Source organism: Aythya fuligula, chromosome 2 (assembly GCF_009819795.1).
Source record: "Aythya fuligula isolate bAytFul2 chromosome 2, bAytFul2.pri, whole genome shotgun sequence".
Taxonomy (NCBI): domain Eukaryota; kingdom Metazoa; phylum Chordata; class Aves; order Anseriformes; family Anatidae; genus Aythya; species Aythya fuligula.
In genome coordinates, this window is record NC_045560.1 from 43,983,994 (window position 1) to 44,001,560 (window position 17,567).

At 45.9% G+C, this 17,567-nt stretch overlaps 1 long non-coding RNA gene across 1 annotated transcript; it reads right to left on the reverse strand.

The window, feature by feature from the left end:
* Positions 1–3,209: 3,209 nt before the first annotated feature.
* Positions 3,210–7,733, reverse strand: LOC116486662. Its single transcript, XR_004252982.1, has 3 exons — positions 5,341–7,733; positions 4,287–4,519; positions 3,210–4,047 (listed from the first exon to the last, which is right to left on the reverse strand). It is a non-coding gene; the product is annotated as an uncharacterized LOC116486662 (long non-coding RNA).
* Between the last annotated feature and the right edge of the window lie 9,834 nt (positions 7,734–17,567).

Sequence of the window (17,567 nt, forward strand, 5' to 3'; positions counted from 1 at the left end):
AGGGTTTTTTCAGCAACACGGCTGTCAGAATGCAATGAAACACTTTTGGATTTAGACTAGCAGAAAGTGGGAAGGGACCAAAACCCACTCCTGGAGGGAAACAGATGTTTCTTGTCACTGGAGAGCTATCACAGGAGATGCTGCCGTCGTACCACAGCTCAGGCTGGCGGTCCCCGAGGTAGGACAAAACAAACCACAAGTTTAGATGGAACAACCAAATAATGAATTAGATAAATTAGACTCTGACGAAGGGCAAGGCTGTGCAGAGTGGGAGTGCTGCCCTGGAAACCAGCAGCTGCAGTGCCGAGGTTCCTGGGGCGCACGGGGATTTGTATCCTCAGAGAGTTTTCCGTAACGTGTCTCCGGAGTTGGGGTAAGTGCCGGGCCACGTGGCTGTCACTATGGAAACTAGTATTTTTACATCCTAAGGAACAGGCACGGAAAAAACCCTCACAAAAGCCCTCTGCCTTTTGCCACTCCCTGAGGAAGAGGTGCAGGCCCGGCCTTGCGTGCTGCCTTTCACAAGCCCCGGCGCCTCACCTTCTATTTATTTCTCCTCCAGTATTTATTTCTCCTCCTGCTCAAACCTCTGCTGGACTTTTCAGCTCTAAGACCATGAAACTCAGCCACAGTTTTTGGTATAAGATGTAATTTGCAGCGTTAGCAGCCGCTTCAGGTGGCAGGAGCTCTGTGCACTGAGCTTGCGAATGCAAGCTAGGCTGGGTACTTCTTTCTTGTTAGCGAATGCTTGGAGAACTAGGTCTAATCAAATACAACATAAAAACTCATTTATTGAGGCACACGTAGCTAGCCTTGTTAAAGAATGGCAGCAACTGTCTGCCAAAGAAATGTAATTTGGGGAATTTCCCTTAAAAATAAGGACAAGGAGTATGACACAGCAAAACCTCTTCTGCTTTGGCTTTTAGGCAGGGAGTATCTCCCTGAAGGATAGGTTATAATAAAACTTCTTTTAGTCCATATGATCTGCAGAGACTGCTTATTCTCATCTCTCATTTATATCAACCTTGGAGTGAAATGGACTTTTAGCTTTACTTTGTGACTTCTACACTATTTGTGGTACAACTTTATTGCACAGTGGGGGTGTTTCAGCCCCATTTATTTGTATTTTTGAGGCCTGACGATCCACTGAAAGGACTCTGATTTCACTGCCGTGTATATATAATACAAATACTTGTATTTGTGAACTATAAACGTTGCTGTCAGTCATTTACCACAGGGAGACCTGGGCAAGGCAGACTGACTTCACATCCTCAGCTTTCGCTGCAGGGATGCTATCCCCATCCCTCTCGGCTTCTTTTTGTTTGCTCATTTTGCCTTTTTTCCATTCTTGTGCTCTCTTTGCCGCTGGCCATTGTCTTGCCACGTGCTGAACAAAGTCCAAGTTGTACAGAAGTGATTTTGAAGCACCAAGCCCAGGCGAGGTGTCAGAATAAATAAAGGAGGGTTTCTTAGGTTATTTAATCTGATCAGCCTTTCTATCAAAGACGTGCCTTGGCTTTTAAAATGGTAGCTGTGGAGAAGCCCCTTTCCTTCCTACCTAGTGTCACCTCTTGAGTTAAGATGCCTGAAGACACTTTCCATATTTTCTCCCTCCTATTGAGATGCTTTTATGGCACTGAAATAAAACTTGACTCAGGTTTGTGGATACAACAGTTCAGTCCCACCTATTTTTTGTTTTTGAATGCTGGTATTTCAATGGTCTGAAATATCATTTTAATTTCATATTAGTTGTTTGCAAAAGAGGAAGCCCTATTAAAGAGTTGAAAAGGAAACCCATTAATGCCACATTTCATGAGGTACTCCGTGATAACAAAGCAGCATGCATGTGAAAACACAACATGAGAGCTGCTTAGCCCTACTGTGACTGTCAACGTGGCTTTTGCATGCAGGAGAAAGTGCAAAATTCACCGGGATGCTACTCTCTGAAGTGCTGCATGCACTGCTGGCAAGTGAAAGAAAGAAACAAGAGTCAGTCATTCAAAATAATAGAAAAACAGCCATAGTACAACACAGATGAACTGAAAAAATAAACCCTTCAGATTTTAAAGGGTTCGAGGGTGAAATTAAGTATTGTTTGCTTAAATATAAAAAGCACTTTCAGTAACAACGCTTTAGAAATAATAATAATAATAATAATCTCACGAGATTACAGCCCCATGTTTCAGTTTTGATAGGCTTTGCTCTAACCCCATCACCAAACTAAAACTACAAAAGTAGGTCTTTAAACAATTCTGATGTGGTATTTTGGGAAGAAACAGACCACAAGTACCAAAAAGGATCCAGAAAGCACCAGGAAGCTCTCCATGGGTATCCACAGACTGCAAGGACTTCCAGTCTGGGGGGCTACCAGAAACCCAGCACATGTGAGGGTTTTCCATCCCAGCAGCAAGAACTCCTGTTAAAATGAACGGGAACCACAGGGGCTTACTTAAGAATAACACTCACACACATTTAAAACCCATGTTGAGCTATTTATTCTGTGCGTTCACCTTTCATTTGTAGTACATGCTAAAATTAAGTACTTCTAACTGCTGAATGGAGCAAACAGAAATTGCTTCCATCATCTAAAGTTGACAGCCGGCTATTCAGCCCACGATCCTCCCTACTGGATGGCACGCTCAGGCTCCTTAATGATGAGCAGGAGCGTTTGATTTTCAGCAGCAGTGCTACATTATGGCACGCATTAATTTGCTAGGAAATCACTTCAGAAGAGCATAAAGTGTGATGGATTCCAGTTAGAAACACAGAGTACAATAAAGGCCCCAAAGGTACCTCTGAAGTGTGACTTCCCAAGAAATTCTTTAACAAAGGGAACCGAAAATGAGCCATCTTACACATACTGTGCCTTCACACAGCACACTTAGCGAAGTACGGAGACAGTCTGCCAGGTCACCCGGCAGTGGATATTAAGCACTAGCCTATTTCAAATGTTATGTGTATTTACAGACCAGCTGAATAGGTCGAACAGTTTTCTAGTTCACAGTGTAAGATGAAATGATATTTAATTCCATATTTGAATAGCTGCCGATGTAAATAGAGTGTATGAGCAGGGGTTATTGAGGTTATTTCACTGTCACCTCCCGTTTCTAAAGGCTTGTGTATTTTACCCCATGAAACAAACCTTACAGTGAAAGGTATCTGGCTTTAAAGCAAGGTTATAATAAACAATGAGACTACTACACAGAGGACACATTTTGCATTAGCAGAGGACAAGTTTAATAAAACATACTTCTTGCACATCAGATTGACAAATTCATGCTCATTTTTGCCATGGTGCCTGAAATAGAAACGGGGTCTTAATTTCCCTCCCGTCAATGTAAAAACACCAGTGCTAAGCTGCATCACCAGACTGCCCTCTCCTAATGAATGACAGTGCCTCCCATACATCTCCTGCGTGGCTTTTTGCTATGAAGGAAGTGCAGGGTTGCTTCTGTAGAAAGCCCACCTGAAGAGGAAGATTAGGATGTGTCTAACACAACCACCTTTGCCACTTTACACTTGCATTTCCAGGCTGTCCTGTACTATCGCTCACCTTGTATGTGTCCTGACACCCCACCAGTGAAAGGCACATCTTGGGCCCACGAGAATGTGGCTGCTTTCAGAGAGAAAACTTGAGCAGGGTTTCTGTTTCACTTACTGGGCGCACACTGCCATCAGCTTTTGTGGACCTCCATGAACACGACGTGGCTCCAGGTGGGAAGTGCTGCCCTGCAGCCCTTAAAGCTAGGAGCAAGTGGGCTTTATGGTATGAGGGAGGAGGTAGAAGAGCCTGAAATTCAGACCTAAAACACAGGGCAAGCGTTATAGGGCCCCTCTGGACAGTGTGGGTCTAATAGCCATTTTCTGGGGGTTGTCAAGCAATGCAAACTCAAACATTTCCTCTGTTTTAACAACAGCAGACGATGGCACCACTTCTGACCAACCCCACTCTTTATTTTCGGCACTTTGTCGTTCATTACAACGCACCTGGGGCTGCTGCAGTGTCATTTCCAAGGAGCCTGGCTTCTTCCCCGCTGCCCACAGCACCTTTTACAGGACGACACGCCACGAGGTGTCCGCTGGGCTACACGTGGAGCACGCAGGGGCTGTGCTCACCCCACAGCTTCCCACCACCCACTGCCAGAAGCCGCGACAGGACTGCCCCGCGCCACGCAGCGAGGCCGGGCGCCTCGGGGCCAGACCCGCAGAGATATTTAGGGGCCTAACTTCTATTTCAGACTGCCGTGGGAGGCTGGTGCCTAAATAGGAGTTGAGCACCTGATTACCTTTGCAGGTCTGGGCTGGGGCGGAGGCAGCGAGGCCGTGCTCCCCCTTGCCGTGTGCCCGTCCGTCCTGGGGAACCTCCGCTCCTCCCCGGCCGGTGGTCGAAGCGTGGTGCGGTGCCACCCTGGTGTTGTGAAGTAGCCGTTCTCCGACTGGCGACGGCCTGATTCACAACACCAGCTGCTGCACGGCACCCGACAGGGCCCCGGGTCCTCCGTGCTCTATCCATCACGTGCTGGAAAGCAAAGGGACAGAGTTAAGTCCGTCGACCCCACAGGTTACGTGCCCCCACCCGATTACAGTGGTATGAAAGCGTGAAGCGTGCTTCTCCCCCAGCAAGTGCCACTCTCGAGATCTACAGCTCTGTAGAGGTGGTTGCTGCAGTGCGATACGGGTACAGCTGCATCCTTGCTATTCACGTCCTGCCTCCACCTCAGGAGGATGGAGGCTTGCAGGCAGGGGAAGTAACCTAGAAACTCAGCCAAGCCCCAAGAGACACGGAAGAAACAGGCTGCTGCTTCTTCACCGGTGCCAGGGCATTGTCAGAAGGAGAACGGTGCCCCAGGGACTGTGTGGCTTCCTTGGCACCGCTCTGCCACTCAGCCTCACACCCCTCAGCACGCACCTTACCCGAGGCAGGTGAGATGCCTGCACATGCCTGGTCTAATGCCAGGAGCTGCACGGTGTGCTGGCATTTGGGATGGTGCCCCCTGCCCCCAAAAGTCCTGCTGGGACCCATGAATACCCAGTCTGCAGGCCCTTTGTTCCTCTCCATGGCCCCATACCCCTGGGGCTGAGAACTAAACGCAGGAGTCCTTCAGCAGACCGGAGAGAAAGCAAGTGATGTGAGGCCTAGCAGCCCTCCAGCTGCTCATTTCCAGTAGTTCTCCTGAAATGTGTTTGATGTGGAGGCAGTACTTCTGCCTTTGCTGAAAAGGAGAGTGCACCCCAAGCCTCCCCACCATGCCATTTAATGCAAAGGGAACCCCATACGTTGTCTTTCCATTGCAGAGATGGGAGCTGTGGTCACGGTAGGCAGAAAAGCTATGAACGTACGCGCTAACAGGAGACATCCTGGAGAAACAGGCTCTACAATGGAGCTGCTGGAGGAAATGGAGATGATTTTCCTGAGCAGATCCTTCCCTGCGCGCTGTGGCAGGGAGCACACCGGGTGAAGCACGCCGTGTCACACCCAGGATAAGGCCAAATGCTTTCTGTGCATCCCTTCTTCCATGGGAACACCAGAGTCTGCCACTAGGACTGTGGGTGGGAACAGACAAACAAACGAGCCTTTTAGGAGCCTTTTTCAGGGTTGTTTAAAACCTTATGAAAGCTTTCAGGCAACCTGTGCAGAAGTACAGCAGATGAGTGAGAAATGAACACTTAATCAAAGACTTTCTCTGCCCTTACTGTACCACAGATGGAGGCTGGTTTTCTGCCTCTTCACCTCCTCGAATAGTCCAACGTGGTTTTAGAGCACAACCTGAAATATCCATATTCTTCCATTTTTGTGTAGCATGGCTTTATTCATTCATCTGTGGAGTACAGTTCCCACGTTCTCTAACACGACATGGTTGGAAAGCTTTCCTACAATTTCCACTAGGTTACACGTATTTAAGCGTACAATTTCCTCAACAGCTGAGCAACCAACACCTACAGCACTGCATTCTCCCATGCTGGCTGGCTGGCTCTACGTGCCCTGAGGAAAAACACCCAAACCAAATATTTATTTTAGGATGACACTAGTACGTTAGGAGAAGAACCTAATCTCCTAGAAAAAGGAAAACTAACTTCTCTGTCTGGGGGGAGACAACCCAATCACCCAGATCATTCTCCCCATGAATCAGCATTTTTCATTTAGAAACAGGAAGGGGTAACGAGAAACCCTGCCAACGAGATGCTTTTTCTACAACAAATTTTTGCCTGGTGAGCCTGGTTCTCTGGGTCTGTGCAGCAAGTGCAGCTCCACCGCCAGGGCTCTGCTATTGCTGTTAATATTCCATGCAAATAGATTTCCTTGCTTTGGTCACAGCAGTCTATTAATTCAGCCCGCTTGTCTGGTACATCTTTATCCTCTGCAGGTTAATCCTGCCAAATTCCTTTGCTGTAGTACATGTCACACAGCATATAATATCCAACAATGCAATTTTGCTAATCCTGTTTTATCAGCTTTGTTGCCCTGTCTGGTCAATCCAATAGCGAAAAAAAAACGCACAGAAGGTTTTTGCCAAGATCTCCCTTCTCTTTTTGCCCTCCTCCTCTCCCCCCCCCCCCCCCCCCCAACTTTGTATGGTTTCAATTAAATGGTTTGAGAGCAGAACACAGTGTTTGGATATCTGCCAATGTCCTTCAGATGCAGAATGTCAAGGCACTTAATTATATAGGTCTCCAAACTCTTTCAGATGCCCCACCTACCCAGTCAGCTGAATTTACTGAAGGCAAGTGTAAAAAATTAGCTCAAATCTCTTTTTAAAACACTCTCCACGCATTAAGGACTTGAAGATGGCTGAATAGCGATATATTTATCGCCCATTATCTTACTAAAAGATTAAACAAATGAGTAAAGACTGTCTCATTAACAGCTCTTTGTTGTCTTGTTTACTGTTTAGTGGACTCATTAACATTAATTATTAGAAGAGGAACATCAATTATTGCAATAACCTTTGTCAAGCCTAGTAAACCGGCTGCTGAACAGCCAGCGGATCCCCGTTCATCCGGCAGGATTGGCACGCACAAAGAGAGGGATGTGAGGAAGGACGGCGGCCACGCCGGCTGCAGCTCGGAGGCAGCTCGGGCACCAGCAGGACCCGCTGCCCCGGACCTCGAGGAAGGAAATAAAAGGCCAAGTCAATCCGAAGCTGAACTCCGCCAGACCCAGTGACAGGGGGGAGATGGGAACAAAGGCAGCCTGCCTTCCCCTTGCGCTCACCGTGCTGTATGTGTTACACCCCTTGTTTTAAAGCCCTTTCCCTACACGCGTGTACAAATGCAACACGGGCTGCAGCATCGATGTCGGGATTCTCCACAAACCTCCAGGGAGGGGTTTTCAGGCCCTTACCAGGTATTAAGGCTGGGGTCCCCCCGCTGGTTTCTTTTGCCTTCCGAGAAAACCAGCCCCAGGTGGGGATCTCCTCTGTCTGAGCAGAGATTCAACGTTTTATCAATATTTCAAATACTCCGTATACTTCAGCAGCTCTGGCAGGAGTTAAGTATCAGCAGTAGTGCATCTATTATTTAAAACGCTGCCAGGAAGAGGGCTGAGTCACTAAGCTGGATCCCTCACCTTTAACTCTGTTTCTCATCCTAAATGCAAGCACCAGCCTGTGCCCAAGAATGAAAGGAGCCTTTTAGGAAGGACCCCGAGCCAAATCCACGGCTTGTAAGGCTGTATTTATGCACAAACAGAGACAAGGGCAGCTAAGTACTGCACCTCTTGCAGATGCTTCCACAACTACATGCTGTGAGCCGCTGAAAGAGTACGCAGAGTGCTCCTTACACCAGCCAGGTTTTAAAAGAATAAAAAAAACCAGCACGGTCCCACCAACCTCGGCGACCCACTTGCCGCCCCTCCCAGTGCATTGCCTCGGCGTGGGTCTCCCTGCTAATAAAAATAATAAAAACGTGCAACAATTAAGCTGTTTGCTAAATTAGTGATTCTGGCCCTACAGCCTCCTGGCCGGAGAGAGGTCCACAGAGACGGCGTAGCCTGTTACCTTGGCAGGAATTGTGCTGACAGGACAGTCCATCCGTCTTGGCGTCTTTAGACAGCTGTGCTTACCTAGCAGAATGTAAACATCTTTGAACTTTGCTTACTGGCTAAAAGGAAGCGTTAGTTTCCTATTGCATTTCCTCCTGCAAGATCAATCATACACACAGGCTAGACACAGCATCCCTATGTTTGTAATTAATCTCGTAAAGGAAGAATATCTCCCCTCCATCGATTGCTGTATTTGTATGCAGTCTTCCTGTGAGAGAGAGGAAGAAGAAAATAAAGGCTGGTAGCAGAATAATAATCAGCTGATCCCCTAATAAAGGCTGGTATGTGCTATACAGACAGAGCGAGATGCTTTTGTAGTGAGCTGGTTCTTTGTTGGAGAAACCACCTTGTACTGGATGCTGATCATTAACACTGAGGACTTCAGGACAGTTTTTAGACGTCCCAATAATACAGATGTTTTACTGCTTCTTACTAAGAACCAGTTCTTACACTTCACATTTCCTGGAGTGGATATGGAAGCGTTTAAAATCCAGCCTAAGAAAACATTCGTTAAAAAAGCAAAACCAAACAACAAAAAACCACACCCCAACATGCTAGATGAAGACTTCGTGAAGAATAATTTCTCCCCCCGAGGCCCTGCAGGTGTGTGTACAGTCACTGCACTTCTGAGGACGATGGGCTCAACCCAGCAGGCAGGGGGACTCGATGCACTCAAAGAAACGAGGAAGCAAGTGCTCTTCAGCAGCTCCTACACTCCAGCTCTGACCTGCCGCTGCTTCAGACCTACCCATTTCATTGCACTAAAGGCGCCGAGTTCACTGACATTTACATTGGGCCAGCATACTCTCCGTAATGAGAAAATAAATAGTCTCTGGGATACATTTAGAGCGAATGTACCATTCTGGTAGGCGCTACATTAGTTTAGGGTGTCACTGCCTGTTTTGATTTGAAGAAATAATACACAGATTTGCTTGCTGAATGCACTCCTTGGACAAGTCAGAGCCGTTCCCCTATCATCCTAGCAGCAGCAGGACAGGGCTGTTATGGTTCATCGCAGAGCTCACCCTGTGGTACCTCACACATCCTGGCTTAGAGGCTGGGAGACTGGGGTCTAGTACCTTAAAAAACAGCTATTGAGGAGTATTGAACTGCATTTGTCTGAGAAAACAACCACCAACACCACTATGTTTTAGGAAACCAATTTACACAACAGGGAATAGCACTTCAAAACAGAAGGTGGGGCTGGTATTATTTGCCCCCAGCACCGACACGACGTCCACACCAGCATCATGCTGTCGGAGCAGGCAGCAGCGTGGTCCTTGCTAAATGCTCTGCCGTGCTCTGGCCCCGTGGGGGACACAGGCTGAGAGCTTTTGTTTTGCACTGCTCCTTTTTAATTTGGACAGCTTTTAGCTCCGGAAAAATTAGGTTTGCCTCAAAGGAAACAGATCTCGGATATGCACAAAATGCTTAAGTGCACCCTTTTCTTTCGGAGTACTTAAATAATGCAGCCTCCACTTAGATATAGGCACAATTTTCATAAATAATTGGATACTAACCCCTCAATTTCAGAAACTCTTTGTTGGAAAACACTCACATCTACACGGTAATGAGCTGGCTTTCATCTCGGAAATCTATGGCCCATTACAAGATTGCCTGCTCATTGTTTAGAGGAATTACCAGCAAAACCAAGTGACAAATCACCAGCCTCAGTCTTTCCGCCTCTATTCACCAGCTCCCCGCGTGGCCAGCACCTACCCCAAAAGAGGGATGCTTTGGGAAGAGCATTTGTGCGCCCTCGCCTCTTGCTCCATTCTCCCTGCAGCGCTGAGGCGTGGTGGAAGGGCAGAAATTCACCCCAATGCGTGGAGAGCCATCGAGCCCTCATGGGATGAGCAGAAGCTCACATGCCTGCATTGCTCCTGGGGCGCCTCCTCTCTTGCTCCTCCTGGATCGAGGGCTTGACACTGAGAATCCTGGAGGGGAAGCGTAAAGGTGCAGCGATGCATCCAGAAGCATCCCTCCCCTCCCATCTTGTCGCCCGGCGCTGCCGAGCATCTTCCTCGCTGGTGGAGGATGGAGCTGCATCCCCCTTCTCCTGCTGTGCTCAGCTGCTGGGCTTTGACGGTCCAGGGTGAAAAGAAATCATAATTTCTCCCTTTCTCCCACCCTTTCTCAAAAGTTGCCATTTGCAAACGTTGATCACTACAACTGAGGTGCTGGTCAAGTGTTTGATAAGGTGCAGAGAAGACACTGTCCGACACAAAATACAACCACAGTGAGTATTTGACCAAAGCGAAAACGGGGCTGGGCATGGGGTGCTAACCTACACTTTCTCTCTGTTTAAAAGGGGGACTTCGAGGCACTTGGCTGGCTTAGCAGCTTTGATGCCTCTCCAATTGCCCTCAGGCTACGAATCTCAGATGATGAGATTTTCCTGTGGCATTTGACTTTCTGACTGAAACCCAGAAAGCTCAGAGGAGCCAAGAGAATGGAGGTGAAAGTAACCCATTCAAATTGATAATAAACCCACTGTGCGTTCCTAGTAAAACTTGCGTAGAGCGAAAAAAAAGAAGGGGATTTTCCTATTTGCATTTCCTCCATATCCTTGTGACCACCACTGGCCTTTGCTCTGATGCGTACTGCTCTCAAGTCTCAAGAAAAGCAAACCACTCTTCAGGCTGCAATAATTTCTCAACCCTGATGACTGAGAAGAGGCCCCTGCTCCTCATCTCTCTGCCTTCATAAAGCTGAAGACTAATATTAGTGTTGGTTTCTCCCTTCTGCCCACAGCCAAACATCACAGGTACCTTCGGCTCTTGCCCACCGAACCTTTTATGGCCAAATCGTAGCTGGGGATAGGGAGAGCTAACACGACAGCCTAATAACCCAGGGTAACTGGAGATCAAAAGCTGCAGGAACGCGGGATTTTCTGCAGTGCTGTGGTGTGGCAGAAGAACAAGGGAGAGAAACTGAAAACAGATGAATGTGGAGGAGCCAATACTGCATTTAGCTGGGGCTTCGGATACATCGTGTTGTGCTTTCTGTTACTGAACTCCATTGGATTTGACGTGCCAAACAGACTGAAAATCATAAGGTATGTGAAAGCACAGACTCTGACGCTTTACAAACCTGTAGCCAAAATGCCAACTCTCCAGCCCAGGTGAAGATACAGTCACTGCGAGGTGGTGCGAGGTGGCTTCTGCCTCCAAAACCCACTCTGCGGGGACAAGCTTTTAACAATGCGTGCGCAGCACTGCACGTGTGAACTTGAGCATCTCTGGCAAACCCCTGCTGCAAGTGGTTGGCTTGTTTCTTCAGGCTCCCACACAAACGCTGCTACAATGGCATTTGGTGCCTCTCCCAAGGGAAGGCTCCGCGTCAGCCCTCAGTGGATGGGAAGGATTCACCCGGAGCAGGACAGGACCTCGGAGATCGGGACGCAGGCTCACCGGCAGTGACTTGCCAATTCAAATACACTGAGATCAGAAATAAAGCAAAATTGGCCAGGGTTTGATAGCACTCCTCCTTAGTCAAAAAAAAAAAAAAAAAAAAAAAAAAAAAAAAGAACCCAAACTTCTCCAAATTCTATCTGCTGTCTGTTATGCTTCTTTCACAAGCATATACCTTCCCTGTGCCCATACTCTGCAGACATACATTTCTCAAAGCAGGCAGGAAGACAATAAGAATTAACAGGATTATTCAGTTCTGGTGAAGCCAGATAAAAACCACGATCAGAGTAAGAATTCAAAATTATATTCCTAAAGAAACATAGGTATGCCACTTCTTCCTAAAAAAATAAAAACAGAAAACAAAACAAAACAGTACAAACAGACAAACAAAAAACAGAAAATAAAACCAAGATGAAGAAATCAGGAAAAACTAGAAAACAAAAGGAAACACACCCCCAAACATACCAAACAAAGAAGAAAACCCATCTCAAAGCAACTCTCAAGTATGCAGGAGCTTTCCTTCACTTTGCAGAGACCGCAGTGCAACCTCTGTTAGTGCAAACCAGCTGCACAAAGCCACCCCCTATTTTGTTAGCAAATCAGCAAAAAAAAACATGAATTGAAGTGCAAATACTGTGGAGATTTACCATTAAAGCTGCAAACTTGACAGAGAATCACATATGGTCAGTCATACCACAAACACGAAGCTGCAGTCCTAAATCCAGCTGGTCTCCTTTATCACAACAGGATGCGTCTGTCTAGCAGCAGTCACTGAAAGAACGAAGTAATCTAGTGTCTGGAAGATAACAAGTTGGAAGCAGTCATGTTTGAGGATTTCAGCTGAATTAATAGCCATAGATTTTATTGTCCTCTGCCTCTAGCTTTGCTTTCAGTTCTTATTCAGATTCGCTCTCATTTAATGAGCAGAATACAATCAGGAAAACTAAGCATAATAGTTCAATTAAGCGTTTTTTTTGGGGGGGGGAGAAAAGCATGTATTTGGGATTTTTACTGTACAACGTTCACGTCTCCGAGGGGGGATGGGACTATTACGGCACTAATCTGTTTAACAGAAACAAGCACAAGTATTCTGAAAATGAGAACTGCACAGCGTTTCATTTTAATCCCTACCTAAAGACAGAGCTGACAAAACATACTCACATGTGCAAATGGGTTGCTCAGGAATGAAGCTAAGCTCAGGTTATTTGCACAGATAAGGCTTTTTTTTTAAATATTTTTTTATTTTTTATTTTCCCCCAGCAGAGATGACAATAAAAGTACTCCTGTCATCATCACAGCCTCCTGCAATGTTAACATTGAATTTCTTCTCCGTGTGTGCATGTGTGCAGGCAGCTTTTGTTAACGTTTGTCTACCAAATTATAATAGGTGTCTTTCCTTGTGCACTGGCTTGTATGATAGAGGTTTAAAAGACAAAACCAAGCCCCATCTTTAATATAGTGTTATCGGAGGCATCTCCCTCGGGGAGGTGTTACGGCCATCTAGCAGACACCGAGATGAGATATGCGCTTCTTTGGAGAGATATTGCCACAAAGCCTTTCAGACAGAATGGATGCTCAGCTAATAGATGCGCATAATTACTAATCCACGACGTGCCTTGATGGGGAATTTTGACAGGCAGTTGTGAGAGGTATCACAAATACATGCAGTAGCGCTGCTGAGTTTGCAACTCGTTCGCTCGGAATCCTCCAAGCTGAACTTTTAGCAGGTCTGCAATTTTTTGGGGTTGGTACACTCGCAGATGCGTTGAGACCGCAGCCCATGCCTTCCCTCCCCTCCCAAAGCAGGGCATGGGGATGAGAAATGCACGTCCAGGCTTCCCTCACCCATACACAGAAGGGGCACAAGCTCCATGCCATATTGGTGGGGTACTGCAGAAATCGAGTTGCCTTCATGGAAGCCCAAAATTTATGAGGGGAGAGGGTGTTGATACAGAAATACATCTACGGGGGCCAGCAACCCTACCTCAGAGTTAAAGTATAGGGGACTCTGTTGGTATCAGAGCTCTGCAAACACACATATGGGCTGGGTATGATGGAGAAGACAAACTCGTGGGTGAGTAACGGGCTCTATTTCCCCATTTCTTTCCTCTTCATCCTTGCACAGCTGAGGGCAAGGTTTCTGATTGCTGCTCCTGCCCTGCAGAGGGATGCTGGCCCCAGTCACTGCTCAGCTGGTTTTGGGGAATGATCTAGATGTGCTGCAAGGAGGTAACCCCTCACCCTCCCTTCCACACCCCCAGTTTTGCTGTGAAATGCAATATCGAAAGGAAACGCTGCGATGGCACATCTTGCTCTGAGAGATCACAGAGTACAAGCTCCACTGGCATATTGCTCTGAGAATTTTAAAGAAGGGTACATCTGGCTTTTGTCACCATCCTTCTGCGCTTCCATCGTAACAGGAGGTGACCGTCCCTGCTAAAATCCCTCATTTGTTTCAGCAAAGCATCTGCCTGGCCCCAAAATGCTTTGAACAAGCATCTCAGGAGCTTCTGTCTCAACCGAGAGTGAAAAAGCTCAGCAAACTGCCTTAGTGTGGGTGACACTTCGACATGCACGGGCTTTAAAGAGGAGAGGGAGCCACGGGGATCTGAGAGCAGCAAGCAGCGCTCTCAGCGCCGTGGTTCATTAGGAGAAAGGCCACCAAGTATCTGCGGTGTATCAGGAGCCCTTGTCATGCACTGCAAACAGATTTGGAAAGGTTTTCTAAACAAATCCTAAGGAGGTTATTAAATTTGCCATTCTGTGTACAGAAGGCATGAAAAAATTATTATAAATGGGGCAAGCAAATAGAAGTCTGACTGCAAATAATCAAACTACATAAATAATACAAGAATGATGACTAGATTGCTGTTTTTTGAGTGGATTTGAGGCAGATGTGAAACAGGTGGTAATTATTTGCTACAGAGTAACTGCAATTTATTTGAATTAACTGCATAATACATTTTGGCCACAAATCATTGTATTAATGTAATGTTTTCTGAACTTCTTTGAAAAAAAAAAAAAAAAAAAAAACAGCAGCAGATCAAGTTGCATTTTTACCATGGCACTTGCATTTTGTTTTTATCCTCAGTAAGACACAAACATTCAGGCAAGACCTCTGAGGCCCGGCAACTTGCCAAGGCAGCAGAGACCAGGAGCTCCGGGAAGAAAACGAGCACCTCCTGCTTTTTTTTTAGTTATTTATAAAATCTTCATCTGGAAACCCCTGCTTTGGAGAGCGGAGCCACACAATGGGCTCGCGCTGCTGCGGCTTGGTTCTTCAGTCTCAGGCATACCTACTCCATCTCTCCTAGTTCCAGGCATGTAAACTAATTACAGCGATGTTCCAGTGGAAGCTTCCTGCTTGATTTGGCATGCCGTTCTTTCAGAGCACAATGATGAAAAATCTTAATTTGCTTCAGAGGAGCCTGTTAGCTGTATTAATAAATTACAATGCCGAAAATAAGAATAGCAGCGCCTGAAATTCCATGAGCATAGAGAAAAAAAAGAGCACTGAACAAAATGCATTAAAGCTGCTGTGCAGAGCACGTATCTGCTATATTTAGCTTTTTACCCTATAGGATGATAATCCTAAAGTGGAACGGCAAACCTGCTGAATCATACATCTTAAAAATGTAGTCGTCCTCAAGCAAAACACACCAGCCACAGGAAACCAAATCTTTTGCCTTTTGCCCTGCCTTAAAACACTTACTAGACTGGAAGAGATTAAGGAATACCCAAAAACTTCCTGAATGCGCAGTTCAGAGGAGCGGGGAATTAGATCAGAGTTGACGTACTGAGAAGCAGGTACTCGGACTGTTTTGTGGAAGGAGCACTCTCTGTTTTGACAACCCAAAGCATTGAGACAGTTTCAGGATACAAGTACAGGGATAAAGGATCCCATACCACGTACCTTGTTCAGGAACAAGGGCAAGAGAGCTGGCTTCAGGAATGCCATTCACACACGAAGGACTCAGTCCACCAAGCCCCTCATCCACTGCTGACACCGATAAAATTGTAGGGGGGGAAAAAAATGCAGACCCTCACCAGAATTTGCAAAAGGCTTGCGTACGAAGCCTGGCAAAAGCACAGGCAATGTGCACAAGCAGCGCAAGCCTCTAAAACTGCTGACAACAAATGCCACATTTTTGACAACGTATTTTAAAAACGGGAGGCATGTTTTGTCAGGCTGAGAATTCCTTTTAGAGCAACTGAAAGGTACCAAGTTCCTACCTTGCTTGAATGAGCAGTGCCACGGGTTGATATGGCAATTTTCACCAATAATAACTTTTGAAAAATAATATCCTTTTTTTCTCTCAACAAGCTTTACAAATCAATACGGAAAAAAGAACACACTTGAATTAAGCAGATGCTTATGACATTCCTCCTGGCAATTTAATGTGATTTATTGAGTTATACTGCAGTCTTCGTTTTTTTAACCAGATTAAGGTTGAAAAGGAGCCGGCAACTAAAACATTTTTTCCATTTTTATTTATATTATATTTAGTTATGCTATATTTTTAGTTAAATAAACTTGTGGAAGAGTACAGAAGCTACAAGACCTAATGGCCCGGATATGTAATTAATCAGATTTGAAAAGCAAGTACCATTTATCTCCATAAAACAAATAGAATCTATTCTATTAAGAAAACCCATTCAAATCACAAATCTGACTGCTGTTAGTGAGAATATTTTGCTTGGCAAGGGGCCTAAAGGCTCTAAAATTATATATTCTATTTTTATTTCCTCCTTGGATTGGATTAGTTACTAAGGCAACTGAAGAGTTCAGTTCTGCTGGTTAACAGTTATCCTGGATTTCATAAAATCAGTTACTATATAGGGCCTAAGTGCCCAGAAAGAAAAAACAGCACAGTGGTTTTTTGGAGGCTCTTTGCTTATAAACGGTTTCGTACACCCAACTGTATCTCCTGACGTTTTAAAGGCATGTAATTATATCTGGGTCGCAAGTTTCTTCAAGTTTGATTTCTGGGTTCTATTTTTATAAAAAGAGGGATGCAACCTCTCCAAACCAGCGTCCTCCTCGACAAGAGAATTTGATCACTTTTCATTTCCTGAAGATGACACAGCTCCAATTCACTGGTGGCACCAGCGCAACGCGTGCTCTCCGGTGTGCTGAACAGAAATAGGGCACTGTTTAATGGAAAAGTTAAGAAGTGACAGGAAAGATAAAGAAGATTCCCCAAAATAGCTCTCACTCCTGAAAACGCTCAAAAATTTTGGCATAAAGGAAAAAGATCTGTAACACCCTTTAAGTCTCGTCTAATGGTCATATTTTTAGCTGATCTATTGCTATCACTTTTAATTACAAATTTTCATATGGCTATACTTTTGTCACCACGGAGGAAAAAAAATATATTTTGAGCCTCTGAGGAGTGTAAAGTGTTCTGTTTACTGTTGCAAAAAGCCCTCTAAAACCTCCACCGTGCAACCTGACGAGGTATGTGCCAAGCCCACCTTATGCAGCACAAAACTGGGAGCAGATGGGCAGCTTGATGGCTGATTCCTTTGGTTTGGGTGGTTCTTGCTAACATAACTTCAGCTCAACCAGTTGGGTCAGCTCAACCCAACCTCCTCCTCTACTTCAGCAAACCTTGTTTGAAGATGATGTTATTTTGGACGATAAGAACATACACTTGAGTGACCAGCTGCCGTGTCAAGCATCTTTCCTGCTCAGATGCAACTAGGTCAGGTAAAGTTCCTTCCTTTCCAGGCTACAAGAAAAATGCTGTTAAAGCTGGCAAATCATTTGGATGCACCAAATATCTAACTTTGCTTCACTGAGCTGTGGGGCAAGGAGAAGCCAAGCTGAAGCACAGGGTTGCACGGCTTTCACCAGGCAAACACGCAGGTTAGCAGAGGGATGGAGAGATGCTGGCCTGTGCATCAGTCCCAGCGCTGCTGATGTCACCCATTTCTTCTAGACAACGTAATTTAAGCTCCTGCCCATAAATAGATGTTACTGGATGATGACAGAGGTAATCGGAAAGGCTTAAAGCAGTTACTCCATAAATCATTTGTATTCGCTGGGTTCCACCTGTGCCCTCGCTGTACTCTCCCTCTTCTGCTGGCTTTGACAGGCAGTGCACAAAGTG